Source organism: Lynx rufus, unplaced genomic scaffold (genome assembly GCF_022079265.1).
Source record: "Lynx rufus isolate CCGP_SWC_20201006 ecotype Redwood Valley unplaced genomic scaffold, mLynRuf1.p SCAF_1, whole genome shotgun sequence".
NCBI classification, from domain to species: Eukaryota; Metazoa; Chordata; class Mammalia; order Carnivora; family Felidae; genus Lynx; species Lynx rufus.
In genome coordinates, this window is record NW_025814823.1 from 53,085,627 (window position 1) to 53,107,563 (window position 21,937).

Here is a 21,937-nt window from a genome sequence, read left to right on the forward strand (position 1 = left end):
AAGAGATGTATAAAACTTACTCAGCCTTTCCCCTATACACATCAACATTGTATCTGGTTTATTTTTCACTTTATAAAAAAATTTCACCCTAAATTTAGCTAGTTTCTTGGAGGAGATTTCCCAAAGTGGAATTTGTGGCTTAAAAATTAAGAATGATAAAAAAAATCTTATGAAATAGATTGCTAAATTGCTTTTAGAAAGTCCTTCCTTTTACAGTCTTGCTCGCTGTCTATCAGACACATGGCTATCTTGCCAGCATTATGAAATTTAAAAAAAATTAATAACCAGATAGTTGTAAAAGTGTTTTAATTTGTATTTGATTTTGCTGAGTATGAATATTTCCAAATACTTATTGCCCACCATATTATTTTGTTTCTTAATTGTTAATGTTCATTGCCCACTTTTCTGTTGGCTCATTGAGAATTTTTCTGATCCCAACAAATTCTTTTACATTTATGATAATAGTCCTGTGCTCTGTTATACTTACTGCAAATATTTCTCCCTATGTGCCAATGGCCTTTTTACTTTTTAGGACAATTTTGCGTACGTAAGTTAATTTTTTAAACTTAGCATGTCCCATCAACTTTCCTTTTCCTTCCTTTTATACTTAAAAGTTCTTTACAAAATGATAATTACGTGAGAGGACAGAGGTGTTATTGTGGTGATCGTTCCTCAATATCTATGGTTATCAAATAATCACCATGTACTCCTTAAACTTACATATGGTATATGTCAAGATCTCAATAAACCTTGGGAAAAAAAGGAAGTAATTTTATTTTATTTTTTAAAAAAAATTTTTTTTTCAACGTTTATTTATTTTTGGGACAGAGAGAGACAGAGCATGAACGGGGGAGGGGCAGAGAGAGAGGGAGACACAGAATCGGAAACAGGCTCCAGGCTCTGAGCCATCAGCCCAGAGCCTGACGCGGGGCTCGAACTCCCGGACCGCGAGATCGTGACCTGGCTGAAGTCGGACGCTTAACCGACTGCGCCACCCAGGCGCCCCGATTTTATTTTATTTTTTTAACGTTTATTTATTTTTGAGAGACACAGAGCATGAGCAGGGGCGGGGGGAGGGGGGGGAAGAGAGTGAGGGAGACACAGAATCTGAAGCAGGCTCCAGGCTCTGAGCTGTCAGCACAGAGCCTGATCCAGGGCTTGAACCCACAGACCACGAGATCATGACGGACCGCAAGATCATGACCTGAGCCGAAGTCGGTCGTTCAACCACTGAACCACCCAGGCGCCCCCCCAAGAAAGTAATTTTTAAAAAGCCCTTTACATTCCTGAGATCAATTAAATAGTCACATGTGTTTTCTAGCCTTTTGGTTTTAGGTTTTAAGTTTAATTTGACCAATCTGCTTCATACTTATTATGGGTCATGGTGCCCACTGGGTAGTAACTAAAATGACCAGCTGCCAAAGGCCAGTGTGAGAGCAAACACAATGCTTGGTGTAGAGTAAATGACCGAAAAAGGCCACCAAGATCCTTCCAAATAGTTATTCTTATTTATTTTTATTTTTTGAATGTTTATTTACTTTTGAGAGAGAGAGAGACAGATTGTGAGCAGGGGAGGGGCAGAGAGAGAGGGAGACACAGAATCCGAAGCAGGTCCAGGCTCTGAGCTGTCGGCACAGACCCCGACGTGGGGCTCGAACTCACACACCATGAGATCGTAACCTGAGCCAAAATTAAGAGTCAGAGGCTTAACCAACTGAGCCACTCAGGCGTGCTCCCAAATAGTTATTTTTAAACAGCATTTGGTATGTGATGCTTCCTTATTGTGAAAGAAGCTATACAAGACTGCACATGCACTTTGCTGATTTTTCTATAATTCTTCTCTACTGCTGCTGCTTTATTAGTCTTGCTTTATAACAAGTCAAAAAGCTCTCTGAATCATTTTTTGGGAAATGTTCTTAATTAGTTTTCTATTCTTTCATATTAACTCAATAATTTTATTAATTTCTCCGTACCCCACATCCCACTGGAGTCTTTGTTGTAATTTTGTTAAGTCTAAAAATTAATCTGTTATTTAAAAAGTTAATTTGTAAAGATATGACATCTTTATCATCTTGATCTGCCCATAAGGGAAAAAAATAACAGCTAGCCTTTGTGAGGGCTTTACCATATGCCACTGGCCAATCGGGGTATTTTCACCTGTCAACCCATATAATCTGCACAGTGGTTTTCAGAAGAAGGTGCACGTTTACAAGTGAGGGGACTCAAGCACAGGCTGGAGAGCAATCCTTTAAACAAAATCACTGGTGGTAATGGACATTAACTAAATTTATCCTGGTGATGTTTCACAATATATACATATACCAGATCGTTATGTTGCACACTACAAGTATTACAATGTGATATGTCAGTTATATGTCAATTATATGCCAATAAAACTGGGAGAAAACTAAGGCATCAGAAAAAAATTTTAAGCGTTTAAAAGTTTACAAAACCACTAGCCAGGTTTTTCTCCAGTACGATGATCACCGTTCACTCTCTCCACCTCTTTCCTGCTTTCTTACCCTTACATTTTTTCCATTTCCCATTCCATTCCGAACTCTTTCTGTACCTGCTCTGCTTCCTCCTTTTACTCCTATGTAATTGGTAGCATTATGCTGTTCTGAAGTCTAAATTTAGTTGATTTGAATTGTTATGCTTCATTAAGGAAACAGTATGAGACCTCAGTCGACCTTTGTTGTGAGCCAGGGTCTCACACCCCACCCCAATCCCCGAAGGAAGGTAGGAGTGACTTCAGAGGTATACACTGGAGATAAGTAGAAAGCCAGAACCTCTAAGATACCGGGAAGGGAAAAGAGGCAGCAGAAGGGAAGTTTCCGGATGAAAGTCCACCCCCACATTTAACTACAAGAACCTGAGAATACATTTACTTTGAAATTATTGAGCACCTACTGGATGCCAGGAAAAGAATCCTGAAACTTTTATCTTTCATCCATGATGGGCGATGTATCTATTGGGGTTTTGCAAGTTTGTGGAAGAAAACTTCCAGTATCCTAAAGAGCCCCAGGCCATGCCAGGGAGGAGAGGGGAATTGTCTCCACCTTGCCCCTACAGAAGAAAACAGCATTCACTTCACTGCTTATCCTAGAGCAGAAAAGGGCTTTAATTCGTGATTGATCTGACAGGATGACAACGCAGTTCAATTAATGTAGATTCTTGAAACATTTCCAGGTTGATGTATCTATTCACCGCCCTCCATGGATTGGACTTTCATCCCCGGAGGGCTTCTTACAATTCAGTTTTGGCCCTTGAGACCAAGACCAGATCTAAGCCTGGCTGGGGGTACCTGAGGCCCAGCATGGCCCAGTGTAACATGCAGGCTTGTGGCCATATGGCATCCCCCGAGCCTGCCATTCTCTGATCTGTGCCAGAATGGGCATACGCGGGGATATTCCAGGATTTGAAGGGAGACTCAAAATGTCATAGAGCCAGTATGAGGTTAACCTTTCATTTCTCTTCTTTATGGCATGAGTAGAAGTGGAACCAAGAGGAAGCAGAAAATGCCATTATTTTTTTTAATTTTTAAGTTTTTTACGTTTTTTAAGTTTTTAAGTTTTTTATTTTATTTTTGAGAGAGAGAGAGAGAGAGAGATAGCATGAGCAGGGGAGGGGCAGAGAGAGAGAGGGAGACACAGGGCCCAAAGCAGGCTCCAGGCTCTGAGCTGTCAGCGCAGAGACTGACGCAGGGCTGGAACTCACGAACCATGAGATCAGGACCTGAGCCCAAGTTGGCACTCAACCAACTGAACCACCCAGGCACCTCTCCGTCATTATTATTATTTTTAAATGTGTGTTTATGTTTGAGAGAGACAGCACGAGCAGGGGAGGTGCAGAGAGAGAAGAGGACAGGAGACAGAGGATCTGAATGGGGCTCACACCGATAGCAGAGAGCCAGATACTGGGCTTGAACTCAGGAATGGTGAGATCATGACCTGAGCCAAAGTCAGATGCTCAACTGACGCAGCCACCCAGTCTCCCCATGAAAATGCCATTATTGATTTTAAGGCATGACAGGTTGAGGTTAGGACACATAATATAAAACTTTTGGGCTCTCTGAGGTATGGCCTGTTTGTACATATTAAATAGGTTTTTTAAAATGTCCCAAGATGAGAGACCTGCCATGGTTACGGATTTCACCCACTGGGCCTCACATATTTTGAGGAGAGAAATATCTAGAATCTGGCGGACTGGTGATTTCTTTTTTGAGGGAGTGCTTGGTTGGACGGTCAGATGGGAATAATATATATTATATATATATACATATATATTATTTTCCCTGTGTTGCTATTTGGACTCCACAAGACTGAATGGCAGTTTGGCTCAATTAATTTTAGATGCTGCCTATTATGTAAGAGCGAAGTAAGCTTCCCAGAAAGAGCCACACCTTCCAATAAGCATCCTGACAAGCATATTGGGAAGAAGAAGGGAGAAATTGCATAGGGGTGTAGGGGCGGGGAGGCTGCCAGATGGTGGGGGCAGAAGGAGGCAATGCCTCGAAGGCCAAGTTAAAGGAAGAGCTTTGAGAGAAATTCCCATCTGTGGGGAGGGGGAGGGAGTGGCAGCACAGAGGAGTAGTAAGAAAAGAGAGCTTACAGAAGAATATCAGAATATCAGAAAACAGGAGGTCATTTTCAATATGGACCTCCCACCTAAGGGACTAAGAAAGAAACCGTAAACACGAGAATGTACATCAAGGACATGTACATTTGTTTCATTCACAAATGAAGGGTGACTGTCCTCTGAGAGTCACTTAGTGGCCTTGAGAAGGGAACTTTTTTAGTATCAAAATTGTGCCCATTTACCAGTGTTCACAAGTTGCTGTGAAATGCTGACAACTTGTTTAGATATTGTTTGTTTTTACTATTAAAGCCTCTGATGCCTTTTAATGAAATCCACTTCATAAAACACAAAGGCATGTCTCTTTTCTCTTACTGAAAGAAAAATACTAGTGAAGCTCTTGGCCGTGCTCTTTCCGTATAATGGAATCTGAGATATAAATGCAATATTTAACACATCTGAAATTTAGAATGCCCGTTTTAAACGTTCGCATGCACATCACTCCATGTGCGTTCCTCATTTTGCTAATTTTGACCAAAGAATTACTTACTGGTTGAACTAAACTCTTAATGAACGAATTTACAATTAAGATCTTCCTCATACGATGAAATTGTTACAAAGACTATGTAAGCACGAGGCTCCATTTAGATTTCATTAACAAAATGCTTCGAATAGGAAGATAAGGAAAGAGCAACATTCAAGTCTTCTAATGCATAAAGCAAAGCAGTATTAATTTAAAAGGGGAAGGGATACAAAGACAATGGAAACCAGCAAAGAGTTCTGTCTCTAGGCATGGGAAGGGGTTTGTGTGTATGTAGTGCGGACAGACACAAATGCGTAAATGGACGTGCACAGTGCAAGAAGCACTCATCACAAATAAATTTGCTTGGATTCAACGGTGGAGCCGAGACCCTTGGTCAATGTTGAGACCGCGCCACCTTCTGGTTGCCATGTGCATGGCAGGCACTCATACTGTTTACAGACCTAGCATTTCTGTTTTATGCAAAACTTATATTGAAGGGAGGCTGCAGATACGTTACTTGTGCTGTGCACTCCGTCCCCTGGGAACCGTATTGGAATGAGAACACGATCCATAAATGTACTCCAGTGACTGCTCTGCTTGAAAATCTGAGTTTGCCTTTTAAGCCTGATCAACTGTAATGGTGTATGATAGGCCAGACAGAGCACAGGCACTAACGGCAAGCGCGAGCAGGAGGCTTCGGTTGCCCGTCTTTTCCTGTCTTTTCCCTGGTTGCCACTTTGGGAACTTCTTAGCGTCGCAGAAATGGAGCCCCAGGAAACGCGGCAAGGCCTCTGCTGGTCCGGGAAAGCAGATGAGGGCTGTGCCGCGGTGCCTGCAAAGCTGCGAAACAAGTAAACAGGGGCGCTAATTTCCGGACAACTGCTGACACACAGTTGTGGCCAAATGGTGATTTGGGGAATTAGGTCCTGCTGAAATTCCTTCTTCGTTTCAGTTGGATCGTTTATGGTGTCATGGCCTTGGGAGTCTTGGCTGGAGAGGTGAGCTCAGCAATGATACACCTTTGCCACCGCGCCAGGGCATCCTGACAAGAGGACTTTGGGAGGACACGTGACCACCCGTTTTATGCGTGGATCTGCCATAGCCGCATATGAAGCTCCGCTGTTGGAAAAGATAGTCACAAAGGAAAGGTGGTGTTTTTCCCACGTGCTTTAATTAAGGAGTCTATATGTCTTCATCAAAATTAGGCCTAAAACCTTAAATGCTTGAGGTTAAATGCTTAAATGCTAGGAACTTTGTGAAAGCTTCTATAGAGGCAAATATATTTATATAGACAAAATAAGCCTAGTTGAATAATTGTTCCTTACATTTTATCAATATAGACTTCTAAGATTCCTTGGGCAGGCAAGCCTATGCCACACCACCTCTCATCCTCTCCCATCTCCTGCTCACCACTCTGCACACACACACACACACACACACACACACTGAGCCCTGAGAATAAAACAGAGAGGTGGTAATACTTTTACCAACAGAAAGAAGTAAAGTTTGTAATGATCCGGATGGCTTCTTCAACTTTCTATTTCACGTTACCTATGTTGACAGAAACTGTAATAGTTTTGCAAATTGAACCACTTCTGAATCTACAAATAAAATGATCAAGAAAGGTAGTGGTTAGAAAAAAAGAAAATGCAGGTTTAATTTTTCAAAACGAGATTTAGCTGTTGTGGTGGTAACTCATGTTCCTAAATTAATACTGGGATTTGCTCTATTTAAAGTTTGATTATGAAGGTTAAAGTCTTCTGAGATGGGTGTTTTAGAGGGTACCCCAACCAAAAGAACAGTGAGGTGAAAGTGTGAGATTGAACAGATGATGCAGTCAGAGCCCCCTGGAAGTCATGAACTTAGAAGCTCACTATTTGGCAACTATCAGCATAGTAACTGATTCAGGGAAGTGTCATACGGGATGCTGAAAGTGGTGGGTGAAAGTATGAAGAGGATTATTATACGATATCATAGTATCTCTCTACAGAATTTATTAGAAAGGATGAAATAGGAACTTGAAAGTGGAGGAACGTGGTAAATCTCCCCTTGGCCAAGTGATCAAAGTTAACACCACCAGCAGATCTCGTCTGTGCTTCCCGGTATGAAGCACTGAGAAGAATTTAGCACCCCTTCCATGACATTGCCACAAAAGCTCAAAATCCAAAACTAAATTCAGGACGAAACCTCAAGGCAACCCTAAATGAGGGACATTCTATATGATAATTGGCTTCACTCACAAAACGTCAGGGCTACGAAATACAAAGACTCAAATGCTGTTCCAGGTTAAAGAAAACTGGAGACAGGATGGCTTGAACAAAGCATGTGGCTTTGGATTCTCTCTCTTACAAAAGGCGTGGAGTCAATTGGCAAAATATTCTATAGCTTAGCTAATAGCACTGTCTTGGGGTTAGTCTGTCTCCTGATCTTGTGGATTGTAGTGTGGCTACCTAAGACAACTTCTTGCTTTTAGGAAGTACATCTCTGCAATCTCTCTTAAATGACTCAGTTAAAAAGATGGCAAATGCTAATATCTAGACAATTTCTATATGAGAAGTCTTTGCATTTTCCCTTCAGTCTTTCTGCAAGTCTGACATTTAAAACAAACAACTTTTAAAAATCAACAAAATATGGACAAAAATGCCATTTCTTCCAGCTCATGCAGTACCAAATAACAAGTCTAACTTTTCTAACCAAAAAGCAAGTTGTTTTAGTCTCAAGTACACTCAACTTCAGGCACTGAAGGTGGAATTTGGAAAGCAGATCTTTTCAGGGGACCCTCTTTGCACAACCAGCTGCAAATCAGCTTCCTGGCCTATTTGAGCCCCATACTTTCTCTTCTCTTCTTGCCAACACTCTGTTCCTTCTTTCATTCAAAGGACTTTTATGGCACAGCCTGACCCTGTAAACTGCTGGCTATTCAGAGAGGAGCCAGACTCAGCTTCCAGTCTATGGCACACAGAGAGAATTCCAGTGGACTATATTTCAAAGTGCCACCACAGTGGAAAAACAAGGGGAGAAAATGGTACCACGGACAATCTCAAGGAGGAGGCCCGAGTTGCGGGCCCCAGTCAGAGGGAGATTGATGACATTGAGAGGGAGCAGGGGTACAGTTGTAGAGGGGTCTTTCCAGGACCCGTTATTATGGGACGTCAGCTCAGTGGTGAGGGGTGTGACTGCCCCCCAGGCAGGGGCTGGAGCACATCACGTTTGTCCCGCTAGAGCATTTGAGTTCTACATCTTGGTGGTGGAAAACCACTGAAAGATCATGCTTAGATTTATATGTTCAAAGGGCCCTTGTTTCTCAGGCTCCCTTTGTAATTCTTTCACTGGTCAATTGACTTTTCCTCAGTGAATGACTGTTTGAAGTCAGATGCCGTACTGGTTTGAGGTACACATGACCAAAAAAAAAATATGATTTTTGCTCTAACAGAGTGTCTCCATTCTGCAGTCTCTGTGGCTTTTTTCTTTCTGCTTTCTACCACTTAAAGGTGAGCCATATTAAAGACCACTGTAAGTCGTACTTGGTCTGCCCTGTATTTATTTGTGCTTCTTAACCTCTCCCTGGAACTCCTAAACCTGCTCTCCTTATTAAGCTAGAAGGAGAAAGTACTCGAAATACACCACAGTGCAACAGAAGGCAAACTTTGCCTTTCCCTAACCAAAGTAGCCAGTTTAAACTATACTCAAAGCTTTATGCCCAATTCTAGCAGGTAATATTAAAATTATAGGATTCCTCGAAACTCATCTTTTTAATCCATTTACTTAACAATATTCCTGTCATCTTAACATTTATAAGATAAAATAATTGTATCATTTGTATAATTCTGAAACGTAGTTAGCCATTATTTTCAATTATTTTTTTCGCAATATAGTATGATCATTTATATTTCATGCTTAGTACACTAATTAGGTTAATAGCCTCTAGTGCTAAGCACTGTAGTATTTTATTTCATGGTGTTTGAAAGCTATCTTGTATGGAATATAATTTTCACTGTTTAAATTCACATATTATCATTTTTTGAAGTATATTTTCATTGTAAGAATCAGCAAGGGGAAAATACTCAAGGTAGCTTAGATTTTCTCAAAGAAAATGATATGTCATTCAACCAAAGCACCTACTGTGTACCTAGCATTTGGTTAGGAGCTCTCAGAGGACACTGAAGAAAGAAAAGCAGACAGGGAGGGGGAGCATAGAAAAATTCATTTGGTAGTTAAGGAAATAACAGGTTTCTCTAATACATACTTCCATAAGCTTCACAGGCACAATTTGAATTTTAATCCTCAAGCTGCTACTTTCTTTTTTTTTTTAATTTTTTTTAACGTTTATTTATTTTTGGGACAGAGAGAGACAGAGCATGAACGAGGGAGGGGCAGAGAGAGAGGGAGACACAGAATCGGAAGCAGGCTCCAGGCTCTGAGCCATCAGCCCAGAGTCCAACGCGGGGCTCGAACTCACGGACCGTGAGATAGTGACCTGAGCTGAAGTCGGACGCTTAACTGACTGAGCCACCCAGGTGCCCCTCAAGCTGCTACTTTCTAGCAACACAAATACAGGCACCATGACCACTCTAAGACTCAGCTTCCTTGCAGTAAAATGCAGATAATAGTGACACATCGGTGTCTCTTTCTCTTCTTCCCTTCACTCTTCGACTCCAACACATGGCTCCCCTTAAGGGGTAAGTCCATGTTGTGGTCTCTGTCTATGTTGTGGTCAACATGGCGACGCCTACGGCCCTCACACCTCTTGCTCATATGGCAGCTCCTGGACATTACACTCAGACTCATGTCAAATCCATTCCACAGTTCTTTGAGCTTCAGTTACTTCAGGAAAGAGAGACTAAGGAGTAGAAAAGCAAGTGCATGGATTGATTTGAAATTTAGGGTATTTATGGATCTTGTAATGAACTAAATAAATAACGATTTGGATTTTTTAATTTTTTTTTTTAGATTTTTTTTATTTTTAAGTAATCTCTACACCCAACACAGGGCTTGAATTTACAATCCTGAGATTAAGAATCATATGCTCTTCCAACTGAACCACCCAGGCACCCCTGACTTGCAGATTTTTAATAATTAGAACATTTGTGCTACTATTCTTCCCTTTTCTTGTCCCCCCCCATATATTCTATCCGGTTAGTTACCTTTTTAAATAGACGCCCATAATTTTTATTCATTTATTCTTTGCATTTCCACCGCTACTCCCTTTCCCCGGGCCCCACTGCCGTCCTTCCAGACTGTTGGCAAAAGTTTTCTCATCTGTGGCTAGCATCCCCCTCTCTGGGCCATTCTATCCATGGCAGCCCAGACTTTTCTGCTTGAAACTGTATCTCTCTTATGCTCCAGAACGCCCTACCATTTAAAGTGCTCTCTAATCTGAAACCAGCTGACTCCTCATATTCCTTATATTTCAGCAAAAACAAACAGCTTGCTTAGTTGTCCTTATATGATTTCCATCAATGTTGTGTCCTCCACCTGCAAAAATCTTCCCTCCCTGTCCTACCCGTTCCAACTCAGCACGGACAAATCCAACCTCCCTCAAGCCTCAACTCAAATATTACTTCCTCCCTGAGGTCTTTATAATTGTCCCTACTCCGACATAATCTTAGCCCTTTTAATCTTCATATACTTCATATTGAAGAACCTATAAAAATCCCAACGTACTGCACCTCTTTTGGGAAACTGTCACTTCTTCCCCTGCAAATGGGGTGTTAATGCAGGTGAAATCACTACTGTATAAGCTATAGGTCTTAACCAGCTTTGTATTTTCAAAGTATTTAGCGTAATGTCTTTATACTAACATTTATTCAATGAGTAAATGACTTTTAATCACAGCGTTTATCTGTTTATTTATTCAACAAATATTTATTGAACACCTGCTACGTATGAAGTGTTGTCCTAAGTATGGGATTCACCGATAAGCCAAACAGACCCAAGTCCCTGTCCACAAGGAGCGTGAAGTTTAGTGTTTGAGAAGGATGTGGGAGGGGACTGACAGTAGATCATGAAATAAGAAAAACATACAGCATTTTAGAAAGCGACAAGTCCTGTGAAAAGGGAGTTAGAGGAGTTTCGTAGGCCCCAGACGTCAAGTGGGTGGTGGTGAGGACTGTGGTTTAAATAGGCTTGCCTCACTAAGCTCCGCGAGAAAACTGAGCAAAAACTGGAAGGAGGGAAGCCAGTGAGTCTTTCAGAGACTGAGAGGAAGCGCCTTGCGGCAGAGGGAAAAGCGAGTGGAAAACCCTAAGAGGGGAGCCTATCTGGCATGTTCCGGCACCACAACAGGGCAGAGCAGCCGGGAGACATGTGAGAAGGGGACAGGAGCAGGGGCTGAGATTAGAGAGGGGGTGTGGGCAGGGAAGGGAGATCATGTAAGGACTCCAGCTCTTCCCCTGGGAGAAACCTGAAGCCGCTGAAGGGCTTCGAGCCAAGGAGTGGTGCAGTCTAGTCCAGCCTTTATCATATTTTACCCTCATTACTTTTTCACCTTTTGTGCATAAAGATGTTGACTTAAGATAGATGCATCTAACAGAGTCCAAATATTATAAGCACGTGCCATCAGTGGACACCAGAGCATGAGAAAGAGTCCATTCTCCAACATGCTGGCTCAGAGACCAGGGAGATGAAAAGGTGGCAGGAAAGGGGGCACAGTGACCTGACTGCAGTGCAGTCGGTGGACTGCTTCTTTCCCTTTAGTCCACATATGTTAACCAGAAGCCTTTAGTCTTTCTGAAATTTTACTTAAAATTTCAGGTATTCTACACCTGAATAGGCTTGTCAGTGCATAAAGCAGGAGTAATGGTTAAGTTACTAAGTATTCCACACAATTGTCCAATAAGCCATTGGTTTTAAGTCCAGTTTTGGAAACATCATTTTCATTTCATTTTACTGGCAAAGAGGGCAAATTTAAATTGGGTCTACGGAGGGGCGCCTGGGTGGCTGAGTCAGTTAAGCATCCGACTTTGGCTCAGGTCATGATCTCACCCTTAGTGGGTTTGAGCTCCCCATCGGGCTCTGTGCCAACAGCTCGGAGCCTGGAGCTGCTTCGAGTTCTGTGTCTCTCACTCTGCCCCTCCCCTGCTCAGACTCTATCTCTCTCTCCTGAAAGTAAACATTAAAAAAAAATAATAAATAAGTTGAGCCTACTGAATTTGTCTTGCTTTCCCACTGTATCCTCTTGTATAACTACTAATGAGGAGTGAATTGACTAAAAATTGGTCATCCCAAGGAAAAAGTTGGGAAGGGGTGACAGTGCCTCATACACTGGGTCCAGGGTGGCAGATGTGGGGGCAGGACTCACTCTGGTCCCTTGCCACGGGTCACAGGTCATTCCCGAGGTGCTGAGGAAAGAGTCCTGATGAGGCCTCCTCACGAAGAACCCAAAGTGTCCTGGCGTCTTGTTCAGCTCAATTTTGTGCCTGAGTGACCTTGCCAGAGTGTGCCATGGGTGTAGAGCCATCAGCTCTACTGTATTACGGAGGAGATGGCGGGGGCTGATTTGGGACTGGTGCCTCCCTTCCCATTACTGTACTCATGGTCACTGACCACTTGTGGATTCAAGCCTCTAAATTAGAGGAAAGGTCCAAACTTAATACAGAGTTTCCTCAATCACAGCAGAGAAACGGGCTTCAGTGGCCCGGGTCTAGCATCAGACTATTGGCATCTGGTGTAGCCTGAGTACCCTGGGCCTCTGCCCTTCCCTTCCTGTGCTGTGTGACCTTGGGAAAGCTGTCCAGCCTCCCTGAGCTTCCGCTCCTATATTTGTCAGTTGGTTGACAAAACTGACTTTGTAATATCGTTGTCAGAGTTTTAGGAATAATCTTTGTGGACCTGGAGAACGGTAGCTCTACAATAAATGCCGATTCATAATCTCAAATGGATCTAACGTTACATCGAATATGCCTCTTCCCATTCACGTATTTTAGCAATTTGCCTTTCACCCACATAAGAGACTCGTGACTTTTCCTGTGTTTCGATGGGACTGGCACTATTGAGTCCACATACATTTTAGAAAACTTGATTTTCAAAGTAATTCTTCTACCGGGCTGCTAACAATGAAGTGGAAATTGCTGTTTGTTTAGCTATAAAGAATATTCCCAGAGGGAGTATTGTGAACTATCAGATGGGCAGAAAGAATCGGCAAGTGAATCTTACAGTTCTTTTTTATCCCCAAAGACTTTCCGAGAGAGATACATTTTGCACACTGAGGGTTTTAGTCCATCCCTGTACCCATATTTTGGGAGATCTGTTATATGTCAGGCTCTGAGAGTAGCAAGGGACGGGGCTTTAGCTCCTAGCCTAGAAAAAGTTTCCAGTCTGGTAGATAAAACACTTTATGTTGTATTCTATTACAAGGTGATGAGTTCCAGCACAGTGTAGCCATACCTGAGGGCCGAGGGATGATTTTGACCGTCTCTTGCTGTCTAGTCTGGCTGAATGCTTTGGTGATGAGAAATGAGGGACCGGGATATGGTGACTGTAGGAGGCCATTCCCTGCCAAGACGGGACTGGGTTCTGGGTGCTAATGGGGGAAGAGTAACCGGGGTACAACAACTGTTGGGCACTTGCGTTTTTCCAAATGGTTAGTGGTACTAGCATTTCCATTTTTTGGTGCGTTGTTCACTCCTTAACGATGATGAAAACTGTCCACTCTCCATAGGCTACTCTTTTCCCAACTGTGGAAATTGTGACCGTCAGTTCCCATCTGCGCACACAGAAGAAACACAGGCAGGTAACCCAGAACAGCGACGCTCTGATACTCGTGTGTCCTCCCTGTCGGAAACAGGGTCCAGGCTGCAATGCAGACGGAGTCTAAGGGACTTAAAACGACAGGGGCGTGGGAAGCCACCGCCGAAGGCGGCTCTGACACGGGGATGGGCCTTTCTCGTCCTGCCCAAACCCGAGCCGTTCTCAAGCTGTTTAACTTGCGGTTCTTTTCTCCGGTTGCCTTTTCTTTGAAAACTAATTGTAGATGTGAAATGGCCATGTTTAAATAATTCATAAAAAAAAAAAAATAAATCCAGAGGAAAGTGGCAGAGGTGCGGAGGAACCTGGTGAAGTACAAAGGAGGGGTCGAGCCCGGCGCAGTTTTCCAAGAGGCTCTCCTCACTCTGGAGTGCTTAATGAGGCCCGCCTGCCCGCGTGGCCCTGGGTTGGTTTTGTTCTTTCAAGAGAGCTGTTGACCTCACCCTGCATTAGAACGCACGGAGCAGTCGCTTCTCACGATTCGTGAAAACATTTGTAAATGCTGTTATTTGGGCATGGGGGAAAAAAATCGGTACCTTCTGACTGAGGGAAACTCATACATTTATAATTGTATTTTTTAATGTCGAGGAACAGCCTTTTAGCCCTAGCAATTATGCAAACCAGTTAGACAACATTGTTTAATGTAGGCAACTAAATGCCCAGAAGATCCTTCGCTGGAAAAACAAGAGCTTCCGCAACTTTTGGAGACTTCTTCCAGCCAGACAATTAATGGAACTAACTCAACGGTGCCTTTGTAAGGTTTATAGCTCCTGGAACTACGGCCGTGCCTACAGAACTATTTTAAATGTTACACCCTTGAAACTTCTAGATCAATTAGTTTGTGATAGAAGGCAATGTCTAGGTCTAAAACTACTTTTTTTATGCTGATATATCATTTTCAGTAATAGGCTTTTTCTTTTTTCTTATCTTTTTCTTTCTTTCCTTTTTTTTTTTTTTTTTTTTTTTTTTTTTTATGTAGAGCTAATTAGTAACTCCTGCCCTGGAGGGGCTGCTGCACATTGGTTAGACTTTCTTCCCCAAACTTCGAGGGAATTTCCACCATGTTCTTCATAACCCCTCATCAGATGTGGGGAGGGGGGTAGCTAGAATAGTAGGAAAAAAGTGGGTACTAGTGCTATAAGGAGATGACACAGGTCTCTCTATTCTGTTACACCTGCTAAACACGTCAAGGTTTTAGAACCAGTGCTGTTCAAATATGCACTGTGTCAACTATTCTATATGCCCACTGTAGTTTCTCTTTTAAAAGTACCCTGGCATTTCCTCTGTCACATAATACCAAATATGCTTCTGCCCAATGCTTTGTGATGGAAAAAGTGGTCTTCAAAGTTGCCATTCAAAAATAACCATGTGGCTCCTTAAATCCTACCTCCTCTCTTTTGTTTTCCCAAGTCTCAGCCGAGGAAGTGTTTGTCACTTAATTGCTGCTGAGGATCACAGATGATGGTTTATAGGTTTAGGCAAATAGTGGGCAGCACTTTGTTAACCAACGGAAGAGCACGCTGGTAGTTGATAATTATCCTACGGAGCTCAATTGGCCCTTAACGGCACCTACCCCCCCCAGCATCGGGGAGCCTGTTTCAAAACAAAAGCTCCTTCTTGTTAATTAACCTGTGTGCACTTGTTACAAATGAAACCTATTTGTTTCCAGCTAATACATTTGCCGCTACTTTAAATATTCATTTATTATTATGCTTGTTAAGTGAAAGGTGGAGAAGAATGGCTTGGATGACTTCCATCAGTAGGCACTGAGCTTTAAGAGATCAGCAAATAGACTAATATGTCAATTATGTTGCCCTGTGCTCTGTGGGCCCCCAAATCTGCTTAAGAAAGATGAGCTTCTCTCAACCATGAAAACCAGATAGGGGCAATTGAGAAGCAAGGCACCCACAACAGTAATCCGTGAATTTTCATTAGAGGAGAATTTTCTTGAATGTGAAATGCAATTCGTGTGAAGCTTGGTTCCATTTCTCAATCTATGTCATGACTGTTTTGTGTCTGGGTGGACAAAAAACTGGATACATGCAACAGATATGTCTTGATTTTCCCTTCCCCCAAATGAAACGATAAACCAAAATTATGAGGAATTTGCTTACTTTTATGCAAAACTAATTTGAGAATCATAAGGAAATATAGGTACATACCATAATATGTCAGAAGTGTGGTAATTGAAAAAGCAGTAGAAACAAACATACATTCATTTAGCATATTTTATATAAAATCTAGAATAAAATGGTGATCCGTAGAAAGCCTGCCAAAATGATCACTTAAAGTTTGGGTGATCCTGTAATTGGTTTTAGGTATTTGTTATTGTTCTCCAAAACTCATGTTGGAAAATTTTCTAAAACACATTATTCTCAAAGTAAGAGTAACCTACCTTACAAATTATTTAAAGAGATGAAAAAATAATATTTTATGCCAATGTCAGGAAGAACTTTTAACTTTGATTTGGATGAAATATGGAAATGTCATGGCTTTAAAATTTGCCCTTCGGAATATTTTCTTTTTGTTTTTGTTGCATCAAAAATCACACTTGTGTGACTTCAGTTAGGTTCTCTTAACTGCATAACAGAGTTCAAAATACACTTGAATATTGATGGAAGCAACATTCCCACAGCCACCAATCAATTACTTTGATTCTTCTGTTTTAAAATTGGTCCAATAATGCATTTTAGAATAGGTCAATACTGCCTGCTGCATGGAGTAATGTCTAATTTGTTTCTATTCATCATGATCATGTAGTTAAGAACAATATGCTTAAAATCCCCAGTTGTCACTGGGAAGAATGATATGTAAAATTGACAAAAGAATTTATAAAATTGCTATATTGGTATAATGTTTTTAAGAGATGTGGGGCACCGGGGTGGCTCAATCATTTAAGCGTCTGATTCTTGGTTTCAGCTCAGATCATGATCTCATGGTTCGTGGGATCGAGCCCCATGTTGGGCTCTGTGCTGACAGAGCAGAGCCTACTTGGGATTTTTTCTCTCTCTCTCCTTCTGCCCCTACCCTGCTCTCTCTCTCTCTCTCTCAAAATAAAATAAACTTTTTTTTTTTAATTTTTTTTTCAACGTTTATTTATTTTTGGGACAGAGAGACAGAGCATGAACGGGGGAGGGGCAGAGAGAGAGGGAGACACAGAATCGGAAGCAGGCTCCAGGCTCTGAGCCATCAGCCCAGAGCCCGACGCGGGGCTCGAACTCACGGACCGCGAGATCGTGACCTGGCTGAAGTCGGACGCTTAACCGACTGCGCCACCCAGGCGCCCCTCAAAATAAAATAAACTTTAAAGAGATAGAGAGAGAATGTGTGAGAGAGAGAGAGATATAACATATCCCTGCATCATCTTTTTCCCATCACCAGGTAATATTCTGGATATATTATACATTTGCATTAACTTGATGGGTCAGCACACCTGAACACCCACATTCTCTGTTTACCAACTCAAAAGGGACCACTTCTCTATGCCCAGAAGGAATGTTTCTTGCTGCTCCCTGCAGCATCATTCAGAAAAATTAGAGAAAACAAACCTTTCACTCTCACCTTACCAAATCACTTCTCTTCTCAATACAAATTCTTCAGCAGCAGCAGCAGCAGCAGCAAATATTTATGAGTACCTGTATGTGGCAAGGGATATGACGATGGTACCAGAAGGATTGTGAGAACATCCACTACCATCATACTATAAGTTTCGCTCTCACCAACTAGGGATGGTTATCAGGGGACCACAAGAAGGGGAAACATGGAAGTTCATCCTCTGGCTAAAGTCCTCTGTGTACTTCACCCATTAAAAGAATGTAAATTCAGGGCACCTGGGTGGCTCAGTTAGTTAAGCATCCAACTCTTGATGTTGGCTCAGATCATGATCTCAAGGTTCCATGAGTTCGAGCCCTGCATCAGTCTCTGTGCTGAGTATGGAGTCTGCTTGGGATTCTCTCTCTCTATCCCTCCCCCATGCTACTCTCTTCCTCTCTCTCTCTCTTTCTTTCTTAAAATAAACATTTTTTAAAAGACTGTAAATTCATTATGTAACACGCCAAAGGAAAAAACACTGACCTGAGACTCTGGAAAACTCCACATGTGGCCCTTGTGAAGTAACAAGCACACTTGTGCCTGAGTTTATCATCTATTCCTTCTTGGAACTGAAGAACCAAAGGAAAGAAAACAACAAGCTATTTTCATTTGCATCCTGGTATACATTGGACTCACATGGGGGATGCTTAACGCTTAGAACACTAGGGCTGTGTTTAGTGTGCTATAATCAATATAAAATACCTCATCCTTCTATCATTAAGTGGGTATTTGGAAAAAGTTGTTACATCCTTAGGCATTGCTTTAGTGCTAGGAAAGAACTTAAAAATTCATAGTGATCACTTACCTGGACTCTTATATCACCTATTGTCTACATTATTCTGATTAACCACACATATGCTGCCTTGAACTGCTAGGCACAATTGCATTTTTCTACTTACATAATAAATGTTGCAAATATATATTACTTATGCACATGTCTGGTTAGTCATTAATAGAAAGAAACTGTATCAATCCAGTGCTCACTATAAACCAAGCAATCATATACTACTATTTATAAGACAATTATAACGCATAAGTACTCATGTCTTTTATTAATATTGTTGTTACTGATCTAAGCCCATTTGAGCATTCACATTCGGTTCTTTGGGTAGATACATATAGCTTCTAATAGTTAGAAGTAGGTGATGGGTAAAATTCTTCCCCCCCTCAAAACTTTGCTACCTAATGGTTTGTTACAATAAAAGCAATTGTGAGAATTAATTCTGCAACACATATATCTATCAGTAAGCAGGGACAAGAAAAAGACATACAATCTGCTCTGTAAAAAAACCTCACATAACTTGTGGAGATAAATGTGTGCCTACCAATTCGAGTCACACATATTATGCCTTTTACCCAATGGAACAGACAAAATGTGTTATAGGATTTAGGTGGAAGAGAATCCACTATGGATGGTGGTGGACAAATGCAACACAGAAGAAGATAAACTTGACCAGACTCCCAAGAAAAGGCAGGTCTGAGAGGAACGGAGTGGGACCAAGGACATCCTAGGCAGGCAAGAACCAACAAAAGTTTAAAGGTGGAAACCCTGTAGTCAGTCTTACATATTTATGGAATTGCACTTCTCCTAATTCCAGGCGTCAAAGTTGGAACAACATTTTGAACATGAGGAAAATTATCGTCAAATTATAGGTGTCTTAGCAGCCATACCACCAGAATTAATCTATTCTAATAGGCCACTCAGGCATAAAGATTGTGGATTTTCTACTTTTTATAGGCAACTTGACTTTCAGTTAGAATATTTTATAACCTATTCCCTAAAACATGAAGGGCTGTGAAAACACTACCTGTGATCCCATTAGCAGTGCAGAGCGTTATTGCTGTTAACAAAGCCAAGAAAGCAACAGTCTTCCCCATGTTCATTCATTCGCACATTCATTCAGTCATTCATTCAGCGATCTCGATTAAGTACCTACCGGGTATCAAGCATTGCGCTGAATTGTAAGCAGTTACAGTGAGTTGAGAGAAATTCTGCTTTGTATCATCACCTGGTAACTGACATTAGTTGAGTAAGGCAACTGTCCAAAGCTATGACCAGGGAGAGGTGGGTGATGGTGGCAGGAAGGAGGAAATAGCAGCATCAACAGACTGAAGCACTACCCCCTACTGAGGCCCTCACCTGCAAAAACTCTCAGCTGTTTTCCCATTGCTAATCTGGAAGGCTAAGACTGCTTTTAAGGGTGCCTAGATTCCAGGCTCGTTTTGATAATTCCTAAAAGGTAGGCCTACCTAGGACTCTCCAGTTGGTTTTAAAATGGGATTCCAGTGTACAAAGAGTCCAATGAGGTGACTCCGTTTGCACATATTATTTGCTCTCATTTTCCAAGGGCATCTGGAGAATTGGCAAGGATTTCCAGCTGTTTTCCTGTCTGCTCCATACGGAAAGTTGAGCGTCCAGGCTTCGAGGGACTTTGCCAGGGTACCTATATGCTTAGGTTTGCCTGGGACAGTCCAGATTCTGTCAACTTTCCAAGTGTGTAACTATTAACAGCATCTAACTTCCTTCTTTAAAATGTCCCATAACACAATAAATTATGTGGTCACTTTTAATACTAGCTGACTTCAACCTTGAATAATAGGTCTCTAAGTCCACCAACAATTTGGGAAATAAGACTTCTGATACGTTAAAATACTTCCAACCAAGGAAAACTGCTATAGGGTTTTCCTGAGCTAGTTACATGATACTAAAAAAGTTTGGTCAATAGAGCCAGATGGTTGGCAAATCAGGGAGACAAATCGCTATGACCTGGTGGTCAAGGGCATAGACTTGAGCCAGGCAGCCCAGTTCTGCCACTTCCTATCGATGTGACCTTATCCTCACTGGTTTCGGTTTCCTTAATTCAGAGTAGAGATGTTAACAGTATCTATTTCGTAGGTTTGCAATGAGGATTATATTAATTAATATATTAAAAGTGCCTAGAACAGTGCCTAAATAAAGGTTTGCTCTCATTACTACCTCATCCAAAAAGGTAGGCACAGGAATGCAGATATCTCTTCAAGATCTGATTTCATTTCCTTTGGATATGCCTAGAATATGGAATTGCTGGGTCATAAGGTAGTTCCATTTTTAATTTTTTGAGGAACCCCCCCCAACACTGTGTTGCATAATGGCTACATCAATTTACCTTCCCATCACCAACACACAGGGGTTCCCTCTTCTTCACATCCTCATCAACATTTGTGACGCTTTTTTGTTTTTCCATGCTGTCTTATCTTTAATTAAATATAAAGACTTCCAATCACATCACCGAAAGACCATTTTACCCACCACTCTGTTTGGCCACCAGTCTCTCATCTCTCTCTCTCCAGCAATGGTGAGGTAGATACCATTTCCATGGGGGGAGGGAAATCCATGGTTCGTTGCCTTTGCCAACAACAGAAACACTGGACAGCCAAGTGACAAAGCAGTTGCCACTGGCATCTTTCATGTGAACTACATCAAAAGAAGCAAGGTGTCTCTCTGTTGGTGATCACACCAATTCTTCCCAGGTTAGCACCTCCAGTCATCATACACAGACACAGATTACCAGTGTCAAACTTGAACTCAGCAATCTTTCCCTCCTCTAAATCAATCTGAGTGGTCTCATTCGCCTTGATGAGGGGATCAGGATAGCAGATGGTATGAACATCATGGGTCACCAGATTCCTTTTGCCCCCCACAAAGGTATTTCTCCTTTGCACAATTTATACTTGAACGGCAAAACCAATGCTTGGTGTCATGGATCAGATGGAAATTCTCCCCAGTCTTGACAATGCTGATGATGCCCATAAAATTAGCAGGGTAGGTTCTATCAGTTCAGAATTTGCCAACAGTCATAATAAATAATAAAATGCTGCATAAAGATCTTCTTTACTTCATCTCCTGTTAGGGCATACTTAAGTCTATTCCCTAGGAAAATGATGAGAGGGAGACTTTCCTTCACCTTATGGATCCAGTAGATAGACAAGGGGCAAACACACTGGTCAGTTTATCTAGTGTCCAATGCTTTAGAGCTGCTACACACTTCAGAGGCTTCTTGGGACCATGAGCCCCAGCTGTGCTAGACGTAGATAGAGCTGTTATCATTTGTCTGTTTGAAGATAGCCATTCTAACAGGTGTGAGATGATCTCTTATTGTGGTTTTGATTTGCATTTCTCTGATGATTAGTGACATTGAGCACCTTTTCATATATATACCTGTTGGCCATTTATGTCTTCTTTCGAGAAATGTCCATTCAGGTCCTTTTCCCATTCTTCAATCGGATTATTTTTATTTTTATTTTATTTTATTTATTTAATTTAATTTTATTTTTTTTTGCCACTGAGGTTGTACATTCATTGCAGGATTATTCACAATAGCCAAGATACGGAAACAAATTAAATGCCCATTGACAGATGAACAGATAAAATGTGGTACATACATACAGTGGAATATTGTTTAGCTGTAGAGAGTCAGGAAATCCTGTCATTTGCCACAACATGGTTGAAATTGGAGGACATCA

At 41.6% G+C, this 21,937-nt stretch overlaps 1 pseudogene; it reads right to left on the minus strand.

The window, feature by feature from the left end:
* Positions 1-20,662: 20,662 nt before the first annotated feature.
* LOC124508603 (40S ribosomal protein S4-like) lies at positions 20,663-21,521 on the minus strand (annotated as a pseudogene).
* Positions 21,522-21,937: the final 416 nt, after the last annotated feature.